The sequence below is a fragment of the Eubalaena glacialis genome, chromosome 7 (assembly GCF_028564815.1).
Source record: "Eubalaena glacialis isolate mEubGla1 chromosome 7, mEubGla1.1.hap2.+ XY, whole genome shotgun sequence".
NCBI classification, from domain to species: Eukaryota; Metazoa; Chordata; class Mammalia; order Artiodactyla; family Balaenidae; genus Eubalaena; species Eubalaena glacialis.
Window position 1 is genome coordinate 22,516,019 of NC_083722.1, and position 25,503 is coordinate 22,541,521.

The window sequence follows — 25,503 nt, forward strand, 5'->3', positions numbered from 1 at the left end:
ATTCTCCCTTCTTTAGAAAGTCCTCCTCTGCCCATGAAGCTGCCAAAAAATGCAAAACGTAGTGCTGGGGATACAAAGGCGCGCTCCGTGAGTACAGCCGAGGGAACGTAGGTCCAGATGTGAAGTTAAGACAAGAGGTGAATTAATTCACAATACTTGACCGGAACAAAGAGCGACAAGTATGTGTCTCAGGCAGTCTTGCGTGCTCTTGCAAACCACTGCATTCGGCATCTGGACTCGGGACGTGACAGCGGCTTTGTTACGGCGACGCTATCACTCTGGTTTTGCAGACGACGCAAGAGTGGCGGCAGACAGAGGCAAGAGTAGAAATGTGGGCGCTCCTGTTGTTACAGCATCACTTTCAGATCAAATTATCTGCGCAAGGAGGAGAGCACAAGGGAAGCTGCGCGCAACCTGCGAAACCAGTTCGCTCTCTGTAAACCTTCCCTATGCCTGGACAAGTCTGCAAATTTCATCAGTACCCAGGGCGCAGAACGTCGACACCTCCCACCTTTAGGCAAACATTGGTGCGACTGTTAAGCTAGGTAAGATTTTTGGATAAAATCCTAAACCTTCTGGCAGGAGAGGGAATGGGGAGGAGAGGACAGGTACCGACTGGGATGGGTTATGTTATCAGCATACTAGAAAGACGAGCGGCTGGGAAGTGGAATAAGCAGAAGAGGTGTTGGAGAAGGGAGAGTGGCCTGGTTCTTGGAAGGGAAAAGGATGAAGCCAATGAAGGGGAAGAAAAGAGGCAGCAGAGGAAGAAGATAGAAGAGGACTAGTTTGGAGATGGGTCTCAATGGAGAGGCTCGGAGGTAGAAAGTGACCAAGCCCGGCATTTCTGCTACACTTTCTGCAGCCCCTCGGGAAGAGAAGAAGGCTCCTTCCTAAGGTAAGTGATTTGAAAGCGTGTGTCCCACAAAAAGATACGTCCCGTTTTGCCCAAGATTTTGTGACCCTGAGAGTGCCTTGCTCCACTTTCTGTCACGGCAAACACAGGCTGAACATTTTCAAGGGCGCACCTGTGGTTGCATATCTCTGGAGCAGTAGACCCCGGTATTAGAGATTTTAGAAAGGCGACGTTATACGTATCCCGATGCAGCGTTGAGTTTAGAAACAAATTCCAACCGCAGTTTTGTGTTTGGGCATTTCAACTGCCATCAACTAGTTTTTAGCGTGTTTGGCTTTAAAATACAAGGGAAAGAGTGGAAGGAAAAGGTTAAGCAGTGACTAAATGTTTTTGGTTTGAATAGATTCTCACTGAAACCGTCGTCCTCTTGGGTAGCTCAGTTGGACCTGCATCAGGCCCTTAGTCTGAGGACCCAGGATTCACGACCCGGTTCTGGTGTAGACTCTTTCACTTTCCCCATAACTTCATGTATACATACATACACAAAAGGCTACTGAAGCCAGCTTTCGTTTGGAGCACGTTACTAATCACATGCTTATTCTTTTGTTTTAACCTCTGTTGAATGTTATTTAAAATCATCATAGAAATCAGACAGTGGCATAGGTCCTATAAGTCACCCTCCTGTTGAATGTGGGTGCTAACCGGTACAAGAGCCCTGTTAGAAATGCATTCACTCTCTGCAGAAAAACCTTTGCTCTAAATCCTTTTAAACGCTCTCTTCTCTTGTATATCTAAAAGAGAGATAATTTTTATTTTATAAAAAGAGTTTAACTTTAGAACAGTTGTAGATATAGAGAAAAATGGAGAGGACATTACAGAGAGTTCCCCTATACCCTGCACTCAGTTTCCCATATTGTTAACAGCTTACAGTAGGATGATACATTTGCCAAGTTAATGAACTCAAATTGATACATTTTAAAAAACGGAATCTACAATCTATTCAGATTTCCTTAGTTTTGCCTAATATACTTTTTCTGTTCCAGAATATTGAACCAGAGATGCAAGAGAGGATCTAGTTTAATGATTTTTACATTGGTGAAATTTATCTCAGTGGACTTTCCCTTGCCAACTTTTAGGTTTCTCAAAACCATCCAAAAATGGCACTGATATGTTATGAAGAATTTCTAGGGCAAGCTGATTTTTAGTGTTGAGCAGGTGCCTTCCACATACAAGGTCTTGAGTAAAACCCCTGTAACTCCATGTGTGTTCTGTACTCTGTAACCAAATCCTTCTTGCACATTTTCATTCATTTTCTCCTGATTTCCCCGCTCATATGACAAGAAAACCGATGATTCAGTGCATTGCCTTTGCAGCTGTTCCAGTTCTATTCCATAGACCTTGGTTCCACATAGGGTGGTTGTTTTGGCAAAAGGAAGATGGGACGGGAGAGGAAAAGTGGGGGGGGGGGAGTCCATCCTAAATCTCCACCAAAAAAAAAAAAAAGAGGCCCAGGGAATTCCCTGGCAGTCCAGTGGTTAGGACTCTGCACTTTCACTGCTGAGGACGCAGGGTCAATCCCTGCAATCCACACTGTGAAGCCAAAAAAGAAAAAGAAAAAAAAAAAACAGTTAAGAAAAAGAGGCCTACACCAACATTAAGAGGAAGTTCGCCTTCAGTACAGGGAAAAAAGATGGAAAGAAGAGGAAAAATAAAGAACCTGACAGACATTTTTGTTGAGTCTCATAATTTTTGAGTCATGAAATAGACAGTAGATGGAGGAACAGAGGTGCTTCCCACTGAAATTCCCTACCCCTCTTCCTTAATTACTTTCAGCAATGTTTTGTTGTTTTCAGTGTACAAGTCTTTCACCTCTTTGATTAAATTTTTCCTAGGTATTCTATTTTTTCAGATGCTATTGTAAATGGAATTGTTTTTTAAATTTCCTTTTCAGATTGTTCATTGCTAGTATAGGGAAAAACAACTTACTTTTGTGTGTTGATCTTTTGTCTTGCAATTTAGCTGAATGTGCCTGTGCTCCTGGGCTTTTCTTTGTTGGAAGGTTTTTGAATACTGATTCAATCTCTACCTGTTACAAGTTTGTTCAGATTTTCTAAGTAGGAAGCTATCCTGAATGTAGAAGGAGGATCCCTCTGCCAGGTGAATTTCTCAAATATTGGTGCCCTGTATTTATAACGAAGGCAAATAGTAGAAAGGTTAGAGAATAATCCACTTATTAGCTTTGAATAAATTCTCAGGATAAGTTGAATTCCTGAGCTGGATAGTTCAGTTGACAAGCATCAGACAAGCATAGAAACTCTTTGAAACCCAGCTTTCTCCAGAGAAATGTTTGCAGTCAACTTTTCTTCCCCTTCCTATCCTTTTCTTGGCCACTGTCTACCAGTTCTAGAGAAGGATTCTGAGCCAGAAAATCCAGGGTCATTATGGTATCAATAACTATACATGTATTAGTATTTCACTCTGAGTATTATCTGGTGATTAGATGCCAATGACAAAACGCAAGGTATCGGTAATTAGTGGCATACGAATTTTGCTTTTTTAAGACTCTTGCCTCATTTCAGGTTTTCTTCTCAAGGTCAACCCTTAGAAAGTCAAATGGAAAGGATTCCGGTTCTTGCATAGCAATAAGCAACGACCACGAAGGGACTCGAACCCTCAACCTTCTGATCCGGAATCAGATGCCTTATCCATTAGGCCACGTAGCCAGTTGGTGAATGTGGACATTCAAACCTGAGAGCTGAAACGTGGTAGGTTTCTGTTCTCAAATTTCTAACTTCAGTGGAAAGAAGATCTCATTAATAACATTCCTGCCCCAAAAGGAATAAAACTGCATCAAGTTCCTGACAACAATTACTTAAAATTAATAAACAGTGAGGCGATCAGAAGTGACACAGCCTTTGAAGGCTTTCTTACCTAAGTCTGATGCAAGTTAATGATGATGCAAGTTCAGTGGAGAGATATGAGCCAAGAACTAAAGTCTGCAATGAAGGGATGATGATAGTGTAAGGAGAGGGAGCTTCAGAGTTTGGTGTGTTCTGACCTGTTCCATCTCAAAGATACAATGGCGCATCCTCCAGGGAGAAAATTCTGTAAGCTCAAACAGGAGCAGTGGAGGGTAAGAGCTAGGGCCTGGACTGAATGAGTCTGGTTAGACCAAGGAAATGCCTTCTGCTGTTTCCTACGAAATTGTTTTAGTTAAATCCCTTTCCTTCTCGAAATGGGTTCAATGAGAAGCATTAGATTGGATAATGGTCCCTTGTTGTTTTCCTGTTTGGAGAGCTACTGGCTCCAGTAGAAGCTGAAGAATGTGAATCCATACCACATTGGGCAGAATGCCTGGCCAGCATGAGCTGTTCCACGTGGTTCCCACCCTCCCATCAGCCAGCTCCAAGACTCCCTTGCCAAAGGAATGTTTGGGGGCAATTTCATCCATCAACAGAAAGGGACCCATTATGGAACACTTTCTTGCATCTTCAAATTCCTCCTCCTTCAACTCTCTTTCCCTCTGTCTACAAAGGCTGCAAGAAATATGTACAAGACAATGCAGAGAGAGAGAAACAGAAATAGTGTGAGTGTTGCCTGGAGAAATTTAGGTGAGGTACTTGGCAAGAAATGAAACCCTCTTTGTCTAGCAATGTAGTCTGAAACCTGGCAATGCTTTGTCTAGGGGACGCAGCATCTCTGGTTCTGAAAACCTAGAGAAGGAAGACAAAGAAGAGAAGAGGAAGGAAAATGTTCCTAATGATTATAACATCTCTCTCAAACAGAATCTTCTTAGCAATGAGGAAAATTCAAGAAATCTGACTTTGGAACTAATACATGAAGGATAAAATGAATTGTCCAAATGTGTGAAAATAGATAAGATACTAAGGGAAATAGTACTACACTAGGCCTGGATAGCTCAGTCGGTAGAGCATCAGACTTTTAATCTGAGGGTCCAGGGTTCAAGTCCCTGTTCAGGCGTACTGATCTTTCTTTATCTTTATTCATACAGGAAGAGTTAGAAGGAAATGATATCCTGCTTTTACACTGATTGAAACTTTGCTCATTGCTTTATAGGTGTGAAATGATTACATGATAAATTTACCAACCCCAAGGGACAGTCTTGGGAAGTCATTTGGAATAGGGATTGCTGACCTGAAGATTTGGATTTTATGTGGTTTTTAGAAGAGAGTCTCTTTCGTCAGTTGACTGGGAAAAAAATCAACCAAGACTTCTGAATTCTTAAAAACAAAGGGAAAAAAAAGTCTTGAAACCAGAGATACATGACACTTTACCCGTATAGAGAAACAATTCAAATGACAGCGGCTATCTATCTCATCAGAAACCATAGAGGTCAGAAAGAGTGGCACAACATTTTCCAAGTGCTTAAAGAACAGAATTATCAATCCAGAATACAATATCCAGAGAAAATATCCTTCAGGAATGAAGAGAAAAATCAAGATATTCTCAGATAAAGGAAAACTAAGATAATTTGCTGCCAGCGAACTACCTTAAAAGAATGGCTACAGTAAGTTCTCCAAACAGAAAGGAAATGATAAGAGAAGGAATATTGAATATCAGGAAGGAAGAAAAAAAACATGGTAAGCAAAAAAACATGGTAAGTACAATAAACTTTCCTTGTCTTGAGCTTTTAAAATTATGTTTGAAAGTTGAAGCAAAAGTATAACACTGTCTGATGTGGTTCTAAATGTATGTGAAAGAAATAGTTAAGACAATTATATTACAAGTGAGGAATAGTAAAGTGACAGAAAGGGAGGTAAGGTTGCTACATTTCACTTGAACTGGTAAAATGGTGACACCAGTACAGTCTAAGTTAAATATCTATAATGGAATTCTTACAGTAATGACTTTTAAAAATCTATACAAAAGGATACAATAAAAAATAGTATAGATAAATGAATATGGAATTCCAAAATATGTACAAGTAGTCCATAAAAAGGCAACAAAAAAAAGAGAAGAGAACAATAAGAATAACAGAGAACAAACAGAAAACAAAAATAAATAAATAAAGTGCCAGACTTAAGCCCTACATACCAATAATTACATTAAATGTAAATAGTCTAAGTGCACCAATTAAACCCACAGGGTAGATTAGAAAACATGACCAAACTATATGCTGTCTGTCTACAAAAAAATTCGCCTCAAATATAACCTGTAAATATATAGGCAGTTTGAAGTTAAGAGGATAAAAAAAATGGCATGTCATGCAAACATCAATCAAAAGACAGCAGGAGTAGCTGTATTAATGTCAGATAAAGTCAGTTTCATAACAAAGAAAATTATCAGAGGCAGAGAAGGACATCATACAATGATACAAGTGCCCATCTACCAAGAAGGGCATAGTAATCCAAAATATGTATGCACCAAAAAACAGAGCTTCAAAATATGTGAAGGAAATAAAACACCTGATAAAACTGAAAGATAAAATATGCAAATCCACTATTATAGTTGGAGACTTCAGTGTCTCTCTCAGAATAACTGATGGAACAACTAAACAGAAAATGATCAAGGATATAGAAAAACTCGAAAATGCCATCAGCCACCAGAATCCAATCAACATAGAACGGTTCATCCAATACAAGCAGAGTACAGATTCTTTTCAAATCCATCAGAATGTATTCCAAGATAGAACATATCCTGGGACATAGAATAAACCTCAACAAATCTAATAGAATTGAAAGATACAGTGTGTTCTCTGACCACAGTGCAAATTAGTCACAGAAAGATAAGAGGCAGATATTCAAACACTTGGAAACTAAACAGCACAGTTCTAAATAACCCACGCAACAAAGAGGAATCTCAGTGGAGATTTAAAAATAAATAGAATGAAATAAAAATGAAAATACAGTGTATCAAAATTTCTGATACACTAAGACAGCACTAAAAATTTCTGATACATATTAAAACAGCACTGAGAAGGAAATTTATAGCCCTCAGTGCATAGAAGAAAAGAAAAATCACAAGTTAGTCATCTAAGTTTTCACTGAGATAGCCAAGGGAAAAAAGAGCAGAAGAAACCTAAGGCAAACAGAAGGAAGAAACTAATAAAAACAATACCCTTGTCAACGCCTGGGCCAGCACCATGGTTGGGAAATCCGGCATCGGTTTGTCTCCCGGGCTCTTGCAGCTCTGGTTCTGAGACGCACAGAGACCAAGCTGGGGACAAGCACAGACAGCAGGACGCTGCATCGGTTTTTGCCCCTCTTAGTATATACGGAACCCTTTTCTGGATGAAAGAACACCAGGGGGGAGGTTCAGCCGCTGGGCCCGACGTGCAAAATGAACTCGCCGGTTGCCAAATTAGTTCTTGAGATCCCATTGTCCCTGTGGAAAGGGGAGACGCTTCCCACCTTCAGCCAAAATTTGTTCCGACAGTCAACTCAGGTTTGGAGGAAATTCTAAATTATCTCTGATGGGCTAAGCCAGAAATCGACCTTGTTTAAAAGCTCCCCCCGATGATTCTGAAAGTCAGCCAGGTTTGGCAGTTCTCGGCCTTAGAGACTCCCAGACGAGTGAGCTGATGTGTTCGGGAAAGTTAACACCAGGAGGGAGATCAGTGCGTCAAGGGGAAAGAACGAGAGCAGAATACAGGTAACGATAACGAAAGGCAGGCGTGGAGTCCGCGGCTTCAGCGGCCACAGGAAGGTGGAGGAGGAAAAAAGTGGACGAGTGCTTAGACTGGCATCAGTTTCGGATGGGCGGAGAGGCGGTTAGTTACGAGCGTCTGCTGCGCTTCCTCTGGGTACGTGGGGAACAAGCAGGCCCATTCCCGGTAAAAGAAGTGAGCTGAGAGCGCTTTCCCGAAGGAAGATCCCCTTCGTTTTGTCCGACTGTCGCGGTTTTCAGAGAGCCTCGCTGCTCTTTCCGTCGTTGGAGCACTTGAGAGAAGTCCTGCGGTTGAGTTTCTGTTTTTAGTGTATGCCGGTGGTATTGGAGGTTTCAGACCGCGCGGCAGGGAGGCCACAGTGTCCGGATCCCCACGTGCTAGTGGTAGGAGAAGAGCGCAAGGTAGAAACAGGGACCGCCTTTGTCTTTAGACTTCACCATCTGAGCTATACGTAGGAGTGAGTGTTTTTGTTGTTGTTGTTGTTTGTTTAATGTGTTGAGCTTGGAATGCAAGACATGCAAGATAAGAAAGGTAAGGCAGTAACCAAGTATTTTTAATTTGAAATGGTTTTCAGAGGCTGAACTCTAGATAGTTCGGTGTGTAGGTGGTCATGACTTTAATCTCAGGGCCAACATTTCGAGACTGTTCCTGTTGGCATCCCGTTCTTTCTCCCACTTCCTTTTTGTCTTTCTTCTGCTTGTTGAAGTCGTCTTGGTGAGGTCGAGGCTCACAGCAAGAGACGAGGGACTTCACTGGAATCCATTGGGTTATGTTTTTACTTTGTATATGTACAGGATATAACGGGAAAAAAAGAGTTAGGAGAACTAAATCTGTATTCCTTGAGGTTTGAGGGAAAAGTGAAAGCAAGGCCTGGAGATGCCGGGGATCGAACCCGGGGCCTCATACATGCAAAGCATGCGCTCTACCACTGAGCTACACCCCCTCCCTGACAGCTTTCTTGATAATGTTTCTTTGGGAATAAATTTTATTTCCTGAGGCTCTGGATTCTTGGGTGTCTTGGCAGTAGAGGAACCAAAGAAGGATACTGATGCTTTAGAGTATAGAACTTGAAGTGGAAGGCAAAAGATTGGAAACATGTGTCAGATAACCAAAAGAAGTTGCCACCATAGCTTTAAAACATAGTTGGGGTCTCCTATTATGCTTGGCAAGAGATCAAATCAAGTCCCAGTTTTTGGACCTTTTGATTTCCTCCAGATATGTCTTAACCTGAGACACAAGGCCACTGAAATTCAGCTTCTTTCTTGCCTAAAACGCTTCATGATATTTGTTGTTTGCTCCATCGGAATATTAAGGACCAGATTTGATGGAGGAAAGCCACAGGCAGTAAAAAACCCTAGAGCGATGCATTCAACATTGCAATGTAAGGGGCTTTTTTTCTCTTCTAATCTAGGCACCCGGATAATTTAGCAGGCCCTGCCAATAATCCAAAATCTCTTCTTCATAAGCATTCATAAGGCATGAATGAAACAACAGCTTCAGGGATGGAGAAAAATATTAAATTATGAGAGCGAGACCAAAGACAAATAGCCGCAAGACATTAGGGATAAAGGGGAAAAAAAGTATTTATTTATGTGTTTGTTTGTTCATTCATTTATTTCGGGAGGGAAAAAAGCCATGTCATTACCAAACAGAAGAAAGTGCAGAAAAGGGGGAGGTTTTAAAAATTCTTTTGGAAATGGGAGGAAGTTTGGAAGACGGAGAAGATGAGCAAGCTTTGCTCATGTTAAATTCAAGATCTATGTGGTGCACACTTGTGAGAATGTTACATGGTGAACTCAGACAATTACCCCTGCCTCCAGCTTTGGATTTGTGAGTAATCAGTAGATACAACTATGTGGAGGATGGATAAAGACAGAAAAGTATTCTCATTAGTGATATCCATAGGAAAATAAATTTGCTCCCGGACATTTCTTGAACCCTGGGATTTATTGTGGTTAAGGCTGTGTTCTTTGAAATATATAAAAAGACTGCAAGAGAACCCATTTCCTGGCACCAGATTTCCAGTGGCTAACCCTTTCTCCTTCTGGTTTGCTCATTTATGGACTTTTGCCAATATTCATAAAATAACATTGAGTTCCTTTTGAAGTTGGAAGAATATGGTTTGTCTGACAGATTTGTTCTTTCAGTTGGCTCATGAAATTTTTAGCCCATGAAGTGCTGAGGAGGATTATCTTGACTGTTTGATGTTGTAAAATATTAGGTTTATGATGCTTTCCAATATTAGGAAGGTTTGCAGAAACACTGCTTGGTCATAATTTTGTGTTACACCTGGTGAAAACTGCATGTCTATTGGGGTCTCAGGAATTCATAATAATAAGGTATGCTTTTTTTTTTTTTCTTTTTGCCCCATGAACAAAGTGGGGATTTTTTTTTTTTTTTTTTTAATTTATTTACTTTATTTATTTATTTTTGGCTGTGTTGGGTCTTCGCTTCCGTGCGAGGGCTCCCTCTAGTTGCGGCAAGCGGGGGCCACTCCTCATACCGATGCGCGGGCCTCTCACTGTCGCGGCCTCTCCTGTTGCGGAGCACAGGCTCCAGACACGCAGGCTCAGTAACCGTGGCTCACGGGCCCAGCTGCTCCGCGGCATGTGGGACCCTCCCAGACCAGGGCTCGAACCCGCGTCCCCTGCACCGGCAGGCAGACTCTCAACCACTGCGCCACCAGGAAAGCCCCAAAGTGGGGATTTTTTAAATTAAATATTTAGAGTTATAAAAATTGTTGAGTAACTATGTTGTACACCTGAAACTAATATGATATTGTAAATCAACTATACTTCAATTTTTAAAAAATCTATAGCCATCTTCAGACTATGGATTCATTTAATACAGAATTCTTATCAGGAATTAAACTTCTAAATTGAGAGACAGAACACACTCATGCCATATATACTCAATTCAGAAAATCTGAAAATCTATGACATGTATGTTTAACCCTGCACTGTCCAAAATGGTAGCCACTAGCCACTTTGAGTATTGAACACTTAAAAATTGAGAAGTGCTGTAAGTGTAAAATATATATCAGGCCTCAAAGACTTAATATGATATTTAAAATGTAAACTATATCACTAATAATTTTTCGATTGACTATTTAAATGATGTTTTTGATATACCAAGTTATTTGAATATTCTTCTTCAATTAAGACCACTTATTTTTATTTTTTATGTGACTACTAGAAAATGTAAAGTTACAAAAGTGACTCATTTATGGCTTTATTATATTGCTATTGGACAGCCTTAGCTACAGACGACATGACATGTTTAGATGCTGTTCTGGGAGAACACCAGAACCAAGGAATATGGAGCACAGCCTACCAGTTTCCTACTATGTGTGGACATGACACAAGGCATTCACTTGCATGATCTCCTTTGGTATTTACAGTATCCCTTTTTACATAGACATCATTAGCCTCATTTTTTAGATATTGAATGTGAGGCTAATTATGTTTTGTGAATTACCCTAGACCTCCCACTTCAACAGAATGTAAAGGAATCATTACTGTGTTAGGCAATAAAATACTCAATGATGCTGTTTGTCCAATCAAATACTTCTTAATGAAATAAAATGCAAGCTTCTGAATTGAGGAGGGATAGATTGTTAATGGATAAGTTTCTAATGCCAAGTTCCTGTACAGCGAATGTCCCTACCTTGACGTTGCTTCTCAGTTTGTACCAATTTTCCATTTGCAACTTGATGCAGTTCTGATGTTGAAATAGTGTTGGTTATTTTCTTCTGACAAAGTGTCCAAGAGTTGTCGGTGGAAAACAGACACTATGAAACTGACACAGAAATTTGAAAAGAAGAAAACAGTTCAAAATGACACAAGAGTGACCTATTATCCCTAACAAAGAGTTTCAAGAAATAAAGTCAAAATTAAAAGGAAAAAATGGGGTATTGGTACCTGAGTCTTGACGACTTTACTTTCCATTTGCTTTCATTTTTCAGTATTCTAGGTCCCCTTGTGAAAATTCAACAGAATAATTCTTAAGGAAGTGCTTATTTTCATTCTTTCCTGGATAACAAAACAGAAATAACTTAAGATGTGCAAATTCTAGACAGGGGTGGAAGGCTGAAGGAATGAATGTCTTGTCAAAAAGAAAACTCTGCATGTTCTTGTAATTGTTTAAAAGTTCAATGATGTTCAACAAAGCTCCTTATTCTAGCAGTTTAAAAACGGGGTGGACTCAAGATACAAACCCATATTTTCTGATTGGAAAATTTTCCTTGCATATACCACACCCACATACATACACTTACACAGTGTAGTAGTTCTTTTTCCTGCAGGTTTCCCCACCACCACCACCACCAATTCTTGTGATTAAAAAGATCACACGCACACACACAACAAAAGGCAGAAATGAATTGTAAGTGCAAGGGCATGTAGCATATTGGAATTTCCTAGCTCCTAGGAAAATAATTTCCTAGGTTTTGAAACTTTAAATAAAATATCACTGTCAGTAAACACTTCGTGGAAGACACATCACACACAAACACACACACACACACACACACACACATATCCCTTGATCGCGCTTGCAAAAAGCCGTAAAAATTGTAGTTATATATAGATTTTGGGGATTGGGGCATAACTGTCTTGTAACGGGTTAATAATTACACCAAAGTAAAACGCTACTGCCGAAACCCGGGATCGAACCAGGGACCTTTAGATCTTCAGTCTAACGCTCTCCCAACTGAGCTATTTCGGCCGCCCGGGAACGCTTAGCTTAGCTGTTCTCCCAAAATTTAAAGTTTTCATTTGTGGAGGCCAGTCTAATCTTATTTTGTTCAACATCACCCATTCGTTCGCCCCAAAATATATGGGCTCCCCTGAAGTCCATGTCTAAAAATAGGATCCAGTTTTAGGAGACTGGATGGGTTGGTAGAGGAGGAGGGAAGTATAGGGGGAGAAACGGATTCAGCTACTCCACTACTCAAAGACGGCTCAGAAAACTAAGGCAATTCAAAATGAAATTATCGAGCCTCGTCTTTCGGTTTTTTCTGTCTTGCTCTTCAATGACAAGGCTAAAAGGATTATTGGGCACGTTAATATGGAGACGGGCTTCTTGCTTCGGCTTGAGGAAATCCGGAAGGAGCCAATTCTTTTCTTCTAGTCACTTCCTTTCCCTTGTCTTCCTTGGGCTGACACGTGGTTGTTAGTGCGGAGACACAGAGAGTAGAAACCGGAAGCATTTAAAGGCAATCCATCGGATAATGTGTCTATTTCCGTGTGAGCAAGCAAAGCGTAAAGGGAGAAAAAGAGATGCACGTGTATGGTTTCCAGCCCTCTCGTAAGGAAAGGATAAACCACCACTGAACTACACGTCTCAGGACAGAAAGGTCGTGAAGATCATCTTTGAAATAGTAACCATATTTCTGAGGGGGTCTTCAAAGATACGGTAGTTGGCCAGATAGAAAAGCCACTGTCTCAAATCCTACTATTTCTTAAACCTCTAAACTGTATCCTCTTAAGCTGCTACACTAGGAGAAATGTAAGGGTCCCAAGCCAAATAGCACCGTTTCTGCTCTTAACACATTTCAACCTATCAGCTCTTTCCGAGGTTCCCGCCCCAGCAAACTGCCTGGCGGCGTTTTTTCTGCAACCACCAGGAAAGATTTCCAGATGGAACTTTTTTTTTTTTTCTGACTTCAACCTCTCTCTCTTTTTCTCTTTCCTATTCTTACAAAATTTTTCAAGTCCTCTCCTTCTTAAGAAGAGATGAACTACAGTCTGAGAGAAGATATTTCAACACTTATGTTTTACGAAAGACCATTATCTGTGAAGAACTTCTAAAAAACACTAAGAAAAAGACTAAAATCTCATTAAGAAAGAGCAAATTAACATGCACTTCACAAAAAGAGGATACCCAAAATAGCCAATAAGCAATTTAAAAGGTGCCCAACATAATTTGCTATAAGGGAAATGCAAATTTAAAAACCAAATGAAATAATACTTCTCTTCACCAGAATCAATTACCTTAAGAGAATTGACAATATCAAGTGCTGCTGAGCATGTGGAGCAACTGGAACACTCACTCACACACTGCTGATGAGACTGTAAACTGGTGCACACACATTGGGAAACTATTTGGAAATATTGACTAAATCTAAATATACATGTAAGCTATGCCCCCAAAACTCCACAGCTCTATTTATACCCAAGGGAAATGCATGAGTATTTCCCTTGAAAGACAAATATAGGAATGCTAGTGACCACATTAGACATTTCAGCCCCAAACTAGAAGCACTCTAAATGTACACTGACAGTAAAATGAATTAAAAAGTTGTGATGCACAGTATTCATACAATGGAATATTACCAAGCAATGAAAAAGAACTGCTGCTACTAGCAACGATATGGATGTATCCAACTTTTTAAAAATTGAGTGAAAGAATCCACACTCAAATGAGTACATATTGTATGATTCTATTTATATTATTTCAAAACGCAAGAAAAACTAATCTATGGTGATAGAGGTCAGAGAGTCGCATTGATTGGGATGAGGCACAAGGAAGCAGCTGGGGGCTGAAAAATCATGTATCTTTGCCAGAGCTGTTGGTTACATGGGTGTATGCATACGCAATAACCCATCAAGCTGAATCATTAAATTTCATGCATTTTTGTTTATATTAATTAAGCCTCAATTTAAATAACAAGAAAAGAAGAAAAAGGATCTCCTTGGATACCTCATCACCTCCAGTACATCTTATCTCTTCATTAGTGCTTTTCAGATTGTGGTCTGCAGACTGGTGCCTGGCTAAGAATTGTTTTTTACCTATCTGTGAGCATTAGGAACTTTTTATAAGAAGTGAACAGTGCCAGGACATAGGACTCTTTTTGTTAAATAAAATAGAAACAATTTCAGGGGCTTTCAGGATTTAAGAAATAATCATCTCTGGAATGAGGAAAGGGCAGCACCCAAGAACCACCAGCTAAGTGAATTTTAATAAACCCCTGTGTATATCTGGACAGGTTCTCAAATCTCAATCTCCTATTCTGAAAGGGTGGAGCTTTTTGCCTTTAGCCAAAATTTGGTGCAAGTGGAAACTCGGATGCAAGTCTTTGGATGACTTCCTCTAAAAATATTTTAGATTCTCTTACTGATTCTTTCTCCCCCCAGCATTTCTCTAACTACCCAGGGTTTTAGCCCCAGCCATGCACCTAGCCCCCCACCAGACCAAGCATCAGCCTATGCTGGGGAAAGACTGATCTGGGAACATAAGGAAAGGAATTAGAAAGCAATGTGGAAATTAAAATATCAGCCACACATGAGTGTCTCAATACAGAGATTAAAATGCGTGTAAATGCGACTAGTAGTGCGCCAAGCTGCTGTGCAAATTTCATTCCGGAGCACACAGTAGGGAGGAGAGGAGCGCCAGCTGACGGAAGAGGAAAGAGGCGGGGTGGGGTGAAGTGGAGGAAGAAAAGGAGAAAAGGGACAGAGAGGAAGTGGGCAAAGGAAAAGCATCCTCAAAATGATTAGGATTTGAGGGGAAGTTGATGGGGCGAGGTGGGGGGTGGGGCGGTGTCTAAGCTCCACGTCTCTCCGTGGCGTCGTCCGGGTATGAGGGAAGAGATGAGATCTTTTTCTCTCAAGGGAGGTAGGCTTGTCTCAGAAAAGGATTTGGCTCTTTATGTCGAAGACTGTTCTGGCTTCGGGAGCGCCTAGCAACTCTCCATCGCTGGATAGACAGGCTGAGCGCTTTGGGGGACGAACGTGAGGGTGAGATTTCGTTTGAAGTTCAGGAACCTCTGGGACTGGTAGCTTGGGAGCTGCAGGGATGCCCCGGTTTGGGGACGTGGATGCGGTGGGAGCAGAGTCGACAGTAGAAGCGGCAGCTTTGAGGTTGAACACAACCGAGACCGTGGAAGCGTCTTATTTTTTTTAAGGTTTTGCTTGAAAAGCAAAAAATTGAGAAAGTTCCCGTTTGCTTGCTGCACATATTTCTAACTCTTAGAAGCTTATTGAAACACAACTTTGTCCTGAAGAAACTCTTCCTGGCATTTGCAACAGGCTCCTTTACTCCTCACACGATGCTCTTGCCTCAAAAGGAGTCTGAAGAGTGGAACAGGGTCTGAAGACTCTGGTCGTGGAAAGCCACAGTCACTGAACAGTCGGTGATACCTACAGACGAAGCCATGGTCTCTTCACTCCTAGTACAGGTACAGAGCAATATAGGTGAGTCCCTCACAAGTCAAGTGGATGACCTCAAGATTGGCTGTACAGCTGGTTTGTGACCGCCTGGTGGACAGTTACAGCTTCTGGAGAATAAGAAAAGGGGAGGATGCATTATGGAAGACCTCCAGGTTTCTTGGCTTCTGTAGATGGAGAAAGAGACTGCTTTTATGCTTTCTGAATGTTTAGCAGTATGCTGGCTTGGTTTTCCCTTTGGTGGCTGAAAACAAGAATAGATTTTTTAAAAAATCCCTATCAAACTACCAATGGCATTTTTCAGAGGACTAGAACAAAAAATTTCACAATTTGTATGGAAACACAAAAGACCCCGAATAGCCAAAGCAATCTTGAGAAAGAAAAACGGAGCTGGAGGAATCAGGCTCCCGGACTTCAGATATACTACAAACCTACAGTAATCAAGACAGTATGGTACTGGCACAAAAACAGAAATATAGATCAATGAAACAGGATAGAAAGCCCAGAGATAAACCCACGCACATATGGTCACCTTATTTTTGATAAAGGAGGCAAGAATATACAATGGAGAAAAGACAGCCTCTTCAATAAGTGGTGCTGGGAAAACTGGACAGCTACATGTAAAAGAATGAAATTAGAACACTCCCTAACACCATACACAAAAGTAAACTCAAAATGGATTAAAGACCTAAATGTAAGGCTGGACACTATAAAACTCTTAGAGGAAAACACAGGCAGAACACTCTATGACATAAGTCACAGCAAGATCCTTTTCGACCCACCTCCTAGAGAAATGGAAATAAAAACAAAAATAAACAAATGGGACCTAATGAAACTTAAAAGCTGTTGCACAGCAAAGGAAAACATAAACAAGACGAAAAGACAACCCTCAGAATGGGAGAAAATATCTGCAAACAAAGCAACTGACAAAGGATTAATCTCCAAAATTTATAAGCAGCTTATGCAGCTCAGTATCAAAAAAACAAATAACCCGATCCAAAAACGGGCAGAAGACCAAAATAGACATTTCTCCAAAGAAGATATACAGATTGCCAACAAACACATGAAAGGATGCTCAACATCACTAATCATTAGAGAAATGCAAATCAAAACTACAATGAGGTATCATCTCACACCGGTCAGAATGGCCATCATCAAAAAATCTACAAACAATAAATGCTGGAGAGGGTGTGGAGAAAAGGGAACCCTCTTGCACTGTTGGTGGGAATGTAAATTGATACAGCCATTATGGAGAACAGTATGGAGGTTCCTTAAAAAACTAAAAATAGAACTACCATACGACCCAGCAATCCCACTACCAGGCATATACCCTGAGAAAACCATAATTCAAAAAGAGTCATGTACCACAGTGTTCACTGAAGCTCTATTTACAATAGCCAGGACATAGAAGCAACCTAATTGTTCATAGACAGATGAATGGACAAAGAAGATGTGGCACATATATACAATGGAATATTACTCAGCCATAAAAAGAAATGAAATTGAGTTATTTGTAGTGAGGTGGATGGACCTAGAGTCTGTCATACAGAGTGAAGTAAGTCAGAAGGAGAAAAACAAATACCGTATGCTAACACATATATATGGAATCTAAAAAAAATGGCTGTGACGAACCTAGGGGCAGGACAGGAATAAAGATGCAGAGGTAGAGAATGGACCTGAAGACATGGGAAGGGGGAAGGGTAAGCTGGGACAAAGTGAGAGAGTGGCATGGACATATATACACTACCAAATGTAAAATAGATAGCTCATGGGAAGCAGCCACATAGCACAGGGAGATCATCTCGGTGCTTTGTGACCACCTAGAGGGGTGGGATAGGGAGGGTGGGAGGGAGACGCAAGAGGGAGGAGATATGGGGATATATGTATGTGTATAGCTGCTTCACTTTGTTATAAAGCAGAAACTAACACACCATTGTAAAGCAATTATACTCCAGTAAAGATGTTTAAAAAAAAAAAGATGGTGTATCCAGTGGATTTCTGCTTAGGCATTGTGATAACAGAATCTGAAGCTGTGCAAAGAGCTCTGATCTGGAGATACGGGTTGTTCAGTAGTTTGGAAGGAGGGTGTCCCTGGAGAGTAAGTAGAGTAAGGTTGGAAATGATCTATTGGGATTGGGAGAATAAGAGCTCTTTCTCTATTTGTGGGAAACAAAGAAATGAACTTTCCCCTAGATTGATCTTGGACCCCAGAGTTCAGAATGTTTGCCATTTCAGACTGGAAACTTTCTTCAAACACCCAGAGAAGTACTATTTCCCTTTACAGATTTCTGCTGAGGTGACTGCTATCTTTTCCTTGTTTGCCATTTGTTTGTAGTTAAATGACTTCTATGTAAGCTCCAGAGTTTGAGGAGCTCTGAGCCAAAAAGTGCCCACCAGCACACCGTCATCAACCACTGGCAGTGAAATCTAGTGAAATATTTTAGTGAAATCTTCTCAGCCTCCTGCATCCTGGTTAGGAAGGAGCTAGAATAAAAGAACCACAGAAGAACTTAAGTGATTAACTTTCTGACAAGGAATCAGATGGCTTGTCCATTAGGCCACACAGACCCGCGTTTGCTAATGCTTTCAGATTCCATACAACTGGAAATTAGGTGGTTGGGAAAACTGCTACTTGCTTTTTATAACCTATTGACAGTGGCCCACGTGCTAGTGATTGCTGAGAGTGCTTGGAGAGATGCAGTCAATAATAGAGCAAACAACAGATAACTTTAGTGAAGGAGCACAATTCCTCCCTGTGTCCCAAAAAGGTTAAGAAAGAATTGCCATAGCCAAGACGACTGAGTTTGACAAAGATGTTTCAGGAAGCAAGAGTTCTTAGGGTATGTGGGTAAGAAGAAAATACAAAAGTGGAGGTCCTATGGATTGAACCCAGGACCTCGTACATGCTAAGCCCACGCCCTACCACTGAGCTATACCCCCTCACTCTTATCAGCTTCTCAGAAGACTTTCTGTGACCTTCTAGTGACCAGCATTGCATCTTTGAAGATCAAGTTATCAAAATAAGCCACCTTAAGTTCAATTCTGCTATTTCTAAACTCCTTACACTTTATCCTCTCTCAGGCATGGCTACTCCAGGAGAAAGGAACCTTAATGGTAGAAAGAAAGGCACTGTTCTTGATTTGTGGTCAGCTTGTGATCAGAATCTGATCACAAAGTTGGGTTCCCATCAGATTAGATTGCTTGGATTGTGCTTCCATTCCATCACTTGGGTGAGTCATGGGACACAACATTCTCCCACAATTTATCTGAATATTACTCTCTGAATACTTTTGACTCTTGGAAACATTAATGTTTTACATAGTCAAAAAATAAAACTGACTCAAGTGTGTGTGAAACTACTGCAAAATTGAATATGAATAGAAAAAAATCTAACTGCATTTCAAAAGGATAACATAACCTCATTCAAGAGAAAAAGAAAGAACACATCCAAATAAATGTTTACACAGTACTTTATCCCAATTGTAAAGACAAGAAAAAAAAAAAAAGCAAACAAATCATAACCTCTATGTAGCAGGGTTATTTTTTGTAGTGTTAAGGGTATGTCAATTCTGATATTTTGTGTGAATTTTATTTATTTTTATGCGTGCGTGTGTGTGTGTGAATTTACTTTTGTGTGGTTGGGAAAATGAACACATATATTGTTGTTGGAATTCAGGGCTCTCACTGTAAGAGAAGGAGGTAAGTAACGAATAGCCCTGTTGGCTCTGGATATGAAATATGTGTGTGTGTGTGTGTGTGTGCACGCGTGTGTCTGTTTGTATATCTGTCATTTTTCCTCCAGATCTGTCTGCTAACAGGGCCTAGAAAAACTAATACCTCAGTAGCAATAAGCAATGCTAGTCCCATATCTTGATTTTTGAATACCAATCCCCACTAAAAGGAAACAGAGCTACTTGTAGGATTCACAGACTCTAAGACTGGAAGAGGGAGAGTACAAGATGATCCTAAGTTATCTTTCTGTGCTAGAATATAACTGCTCAAAAATCATGAGGACAATTCAAAAGGATCCAGAAACCAACTTGAAGGGCCTCTCACTGGTTAAATCTGGGGCAGTTTGAGATGAATAATGACAATAAATGATTACAATCCTTGGATACTTAAATGAATAAATATGGAAGAAGAGAAATTTTTCCTTACAGTGGTATGCCAACTAATAAATGCAGAGGTAATAACAAAGTTATAAAATTACCATCAGAATAATAATAGACTCTGGCAAAATTCATAGATCAGTGCTAAAAGCATAGGTAAATTTTGATGAGGATCGGAATATCTATATAGTCTCAGAGTATCCCTTACTGATTACTTATTAATTATTGGGGAAAGAAACCTATTAGACACAACTTTAACCAAGTAATCAAAGCTGACATCACTAACAATGGGAGAAACTGACATCACATGCTCCTTGGTGTGATAGAGGGAAACATAATTTCTGTGATATTCCTCCCAAATATTCAGAACCTGAACTTAGTCTAATCAAAACATAAATTGAAGAATAGTCTACAAAATCATTGGCATGTGCTCTTCAAAAACATGTCAATCTCACAAAAGGCAAGATTGAGAAACCCTTCCAGATTAAAGGAGACTAAGGAGTAACTAAATTCATATGTGACTCTGGAATGGATCTTAGTTTGGGAGAGAAATTTCTATAAAGTATTTTATTGGTAAAATTAGTTAAATATGCACTGTATATTAGAAAAGACTTCTTATCAGTGTTATATTTCCTGAATTTGATCATTGTGCTGTGGTAAGGAAATGCCCTTACTCTTAAGAAATATATACTGATGTATAAAATATAAAGATTATGATGGAAGTGTATAATAAGAAGATTTGTGGAGAAAAAGATATAATATCTGCAAATTGTTCTCAAATAGTTTAGAAAAATATTGTTTGTCCGAGTAATTATATATTCTGCAGTTTTTGGTTATTGAGGGAGAGGCAACCCAGTGTTCTGAAATGATCCTAAGATTTGGACAGTAGGTGCTCTCAAGTGGTTCCCATCATATTGAAAACATTGCTAAGCAGAGACAAAGATGCAAATTTCCCAATTTATATTAGAATTTAGCGGTGTTTTGCTCTCTTTTCCTTTCACACTCCTTGCTTGTGAATTAATCAACTAAGGACATTTGAAAGAGATTGAATTTCTTTCTCAGAGCTGAGAGGTGAGGAGGGAAAGAAAGAGTAAAGTTCTGGTAGGGAAAGAAAGAGTAAAGTTGGGAGACAGAATTCCCTTCCCTCTCTAATATTCAGCGGTGAAGATGGGCAGAGATAGTGATGGATTTGTAACCATAATAGCCCTTTAACGGGGCCATCAATGGACTAGAAATTTTGAGGAGTGCCTGGAAAATACAAAGCAGAAGTGATTATATGGGCAGGAAACAGTAGAGGAAATGGCTGGTTTTTCGCTACAGTGAAAATGTCTTAGACATTTGTGAACTACATGTCTTCTTGTTTTGGCAGCTAATAATTTCCATTTTGACATACATACCAAAAAAATTTTTTTCTTGCCACTTCTTCATGGTAGCATATTTGTTGTTAACTGACATTTCCAGGCATAATCTTATTTAGAGATTTGAAAAGAAGGAACAATGGATGAGTGACAAAATAAAAGGAAATTGGATAGTACAAAATAGCAATTTGGCATGTGTAAGCTGAGTCGTGTAAAGCCGATTCTTTTTTTTTTTTTCCCATGTTTCGCAGGACTCTAGCTTCTTGACAGCTGTCCTTTCCAGTAGCATCACCCACTCATTCAACTAGTATTCTCTGGTTTATTTTTGGACTAAACTTTTGGTGATGGAGAGACTAATCAGAGGGAAGACTTTCTGTTTCTCATCCTAAAACTTCACAAAAAACAAAGGAAACTAAAGCAATTTTTCTTCAAGCCTCTTATTTTCTTCTCCTTTTTCTCTTCTCTCAGTAATAGTGGGAAATAGAAGCCAAGGTGAAAAGTTATGACGGCACACTTGTTTTGGGTTTAGGGGATCCTATGAATAGTAGGCTGAATAATTAATTGCTCCCAAAGATAGCAGGTCCCAATCCCCAGAACCTGTGAATGTTATCTTATATAGAAAAAGGTCTTTGCAGATGCAATTACATTAAGGATCTTGAAATGGAGAGATTACTTTGGATTATCCGGGTAGGCCTGATGTAATCACAAGTGTCCTTAAAAGAGAGAGGCAGAGGCAGATTTCACACACACAGAGGAGAAGGCAGTGTGACCACGGAGACAGAGATTGGGGTATTGCTGCCACAAGCCAAGGAATGCCAGCCGCCACCAGAAGCTGGAAGAGGCAAGAATGGATTCTCCTCCTAGAGCCTCTGGAGGTAGCAGCACTCTGCCAACACCCTGATGTCGGTCTAGTGATATTCATTTTGGACTTCTGGCCTCCAGAAGGGTAAAAGAATAAATTTCTGTTGTTTTAAACCACCGAGTTTGTGGTAATTTGTTATAGCCTCCGTAGGAAAGCAATAGACATCTACTCTGTCAGCTGACTTGAGTGGTTTTGAGGCTCATGAAGTCTAAATAGCGCAGCATTAAAGTGAATGTCTTAGATCACATGTTTACTTTTCTTGTAAGCAGGCAATTGGTAGACCATATGTTTACTTTTCTTGTGAGCAGGCAGGCAATGGGTAAAGGAATCAAGGAAAAGAGCACTTAAATCCCACAGCTTCCTGAAAGCCAACAGCTGGAGGTGCCGGGGATTGAACCCGGGGCCTCGTACATGCGAAGCACGCGCTCTACCACTGAGCTACACCCCCTTCCTGAGGTACTGGGGGAGGTCCTTCAAGAAATATCTCACCGTATTCTGTGGGCCCGTCTCCCCACTTGCTGTGTTTGTTGTTCTAGCAGTACTGTGTGTCGGAGCAGGATATGTGACTGCTTTAAGATAGAGAAGGCCAGGGAGCTGTGGGTGATACTGATTCTTTACCAAATAAAACTTGAAGTGGAACGAAAAATATTGAAAACGTGTGTCAGAAAATTGACGAACTTTTCCTTGGATAAAACACTTCTTGCTATTTGCTGTTTGCTCCACAGGAATGTTAAGGGCAAGATTTTAATGGGAAAACCCCAGGTGAAAATAAAAACCACCGGCAATTCGTTCAGCGATTCATTCCCAACAGTCTATTCATCTTTATTACATCCTGATGGCAAGTAAGAAGGTTCATAGAATAGTCTAGGAGAATAGTGCTCAAGGCACGCACTAAACAGCAGAGTCAGGGATGGAAAGAAGTGTTGATTAAAAGCAAGTTAATAGGTATCTAGACACAGGTTGGAGATACCTACTGGGTTTACAGAGCAAGAAACAAAGTGGGAGGCACATAAAAGAGAACCCAGTCATCCAAGAAACAGGAAGAAAAGCAAAAAAGAGATCTATTGTTCTTTTGCGCCCTCGGCAGCGAAAGCTCGGAGTCCTAACCACTGGACCAGGCCGTTACCCTGGGGAGCTCCTCCTCCTCCCCCTCATCTTCTCCCTTCTCCTCCCCTCCTCTTCCTCCTCCTCCTTCTTCTTCAGAATGGAAGAGAGATTATGCGGAGGAGATGGCGTTGGTTTTGGACATGCTGAATTTAACAGATCCATCCATAAGTTCCCGCCTGTCAGTGTAGCGCAGTGAACTCAACTCAGCGCTCTGATATGAATACACGGGAGTGGGAGTGCTCAGAAGGCACAGCATACAGAGAGTGAGCAGAATGAGAACTGGAAACGTCCTTTGAGATTCAGCGATCAGGAACTCTTTTACTGATAGTTGTGCAAAGCCAAAAAACAAAAACAAAAGCAAACGAACACACAAACAAAAATGCTTCTTAGTCTGATCTTGAACCCTAGCAGTCACACTGGTTAGCATCATGTCCTTGAAACTTCCATAGAAGACCCAGAAAGACTCATTTTCTGGTACGACTCCTAGTATGTGTTATATCTTCCTCATTCATCTTATGTCTTTGCCTATATTAGTAAATATATCATTGAATATCTTTTGGAATTGAGAGGACATTATTGGTTTGGCAGAATTTCTCTCTCAATTGGCTCATGGGGCTGGTAGAATAGATAGGAGGAGACAGAAGTGGCAGGTTTCGCTGAAATTGAGTGCTAGAGAAGAGGCACCCACAAAATTCTGCAAGCTCTAGTATATGAGCGTGTGTGTGTGTGTGTGTGTGTGTGTGTGAGAGAGAGAGAGAGAGAGAGAGAGTCCAGGAGGATGAGTGGGAAATTATCTAGGCTGTTTGAGGGTGAAAGCACAAATATGAAAGTTTCCAGAGTCATTGAAATTGGAGAAGCCTAACTACCAGTTACATTACCAGAAGTTCCTCACAAGGAGTTTTGGCTTCATTTTGTCTTTTTCTGTTTACTCCAATGTACACTGAACACCAAAATTGTTTATCAATTTTCTGTGAAAATAATCAGCAATTAGCAGATGTATGAAGTGCTTTTCTAATGCATCTAAAACCAGGGAGAAAATTGTAACTGGTTGGGTGCCATTTTTTAATGACAGACCAGGATGAAAGGATAAAGAAGATGTTATATATGAGAAACATGGATGGGTCTTGAAGACATTGTGTTAAGTGAGATGTCAGACAGAGAAAGACAAATACTATATGATAGCCCTTATATGTGGAATCTTAAAAAAAAAAACAAACAAACAAAAACAGAGTAGAATGGTGGTTACCAAAGCCTGAGGGGTGGGGAATTGGAGAGATGTTGTTTAAGGGTACATACTTGCAACTAGTAGACAAATAAGTCCTGGAGATCTAATACACAGTCCAGGGATTACAGACCACAAAACTGTGTTGTAAACATTTAACTTGCTAAGAGACTAGATCTTAATTGTTCCCACCACTAGAAGAATAATTATGTGACACAGTAGAGGTGTTAGCTAACACACACACACACAAAGTTGACAGGGCAAAAGGGATAAAGTATTCATGTAAAAAGGTTTTATGTAATGCTCTGGAATTTGAATTAACACTCATGATGTTTGGTGTTTACAACATCTCGATTTGTTGACCTGGACAGAGAGGTTTAGTCGTATTGCTCTAAGTTTCCCACCTTGATTGAATATGAAGAAACTGTTCCTAGAGTAGGCAGTAAAGGATTAAGTATTCTTTTTTCTCCTATTAAATATGTCTTTGAAAAAAATAAATCACTGCCTTTTGAGTCAGAGTGACTGCGTGGCCTAGTGGACATTGTCTGCTTCCATATTCCTATGCAGCCAATGGTCCTGCCCAACTGTGACCTCTCACACATTCACAGAGGGTGTCACACACATGGCCACCTCCCCTTTCCTCTCAGAGGTCCTTAATCTTTAATTCCTCCCCGAAGAAAGCTAAACAAAAGCTTGTTGAAGGATAGAGCCCCCAAATAAAACATAGTTGAATTTCCAGAATTCATCTACAATGTACTTTAAAATGAGCCCTTTTTGTCCTGGGCCAAAGTTAGACACAGCTAGCCTTCAAAGAAGTACCTCCATTTGTCATATGTTGCTTTTATTGGTATATAATTTTTTTGAAATTGCCACTCTATATTTCCTATGGTTTTCTCATACTAAGTTCCTGGCTTTTCCACTCTATCCTCTTCTCCCTTAAATTTCAGAGGTGAACTTCCTTGGAGAAGTCTATGGTTGGAAGGGAAAAAAAATTTCCATTTGGACCTGAGCCCTAATATAATACATAAAAGCAATGGTAAGAATTCATGATATTCTTTTTCAAGTTTAGTCTATTTGCCTTTTGCAACTTGATGAATTCCTATTGTTGGAGCATGTGAATACATTTCTCCTGACACAGTAGATACAAGTGGCAAAAAGACACTGTAAAATTGTACTTTGAAAACGAGAGAGAAAAA

At 40.2% G+C, this 25,503-nt stretch overlaps 5 non-coding genes across 5 annotated transcripts; 1 reads left to right on the forward strand and 4 right to left on the reverse strand.

The window, feature by feature from the left end:
* Positions 1-3,503: 3,503 nt before the first annotated feature.
* TRNAR-CCG (transfer RNA arginine (anticodon CCG)) lies at positions 3,504-3,576 on the reverse strand. The gene has a single exon. It is a non-coding gene; the product is annotated as a tRNA-Arg (tRNA).
* Positions 3,577-4,761: 1,185 nt separating this feature from the next.
* Positions 4,762-4,834, forward strand: TRNAK-UUU (transfer RNA lysine (anticodon UUU)). Its single transcript has one exon. It is a non-coding gene; the product is annotated as a tRNA-Lys (tRNA).
* A 3,518-nt stretch (positions 4,835-8,352) lies between these two features.
* Positions 8,353-8,424, reverse strand: TRNAA-UGC (transfer RNA alanine (anticodon UGC)). The gene has a single exon. It is a non-coding gene; the product is annotated as a tRNA-Ala (tRNA).
* Positions 8,425-12,133: 3,709 nt separating this feature from the next.
* TRNAF-GAA (transfer RNA phenylalanine (anticodon GAA)) lies at positions 12,134-12,206 on the reverse strand. The gene has a single exon. It is a non-coding gene; the product is annotated as a tRNA-Phe (tRNA).
* A 10,148-nt stretch (positions 12,207-22,354) lies between these two features.
* Positions 22,355-22,426, reverse strand: TRNAA-CGC (transfer RNA alanine (anticodon CGC)). Its single transcript has one exon. It is a non-coding gene; the product is annotated as a tRNA-Ala (tRNA).
* Positions 22,427-25,503: the final 3,077 nt, after the last annotated feature.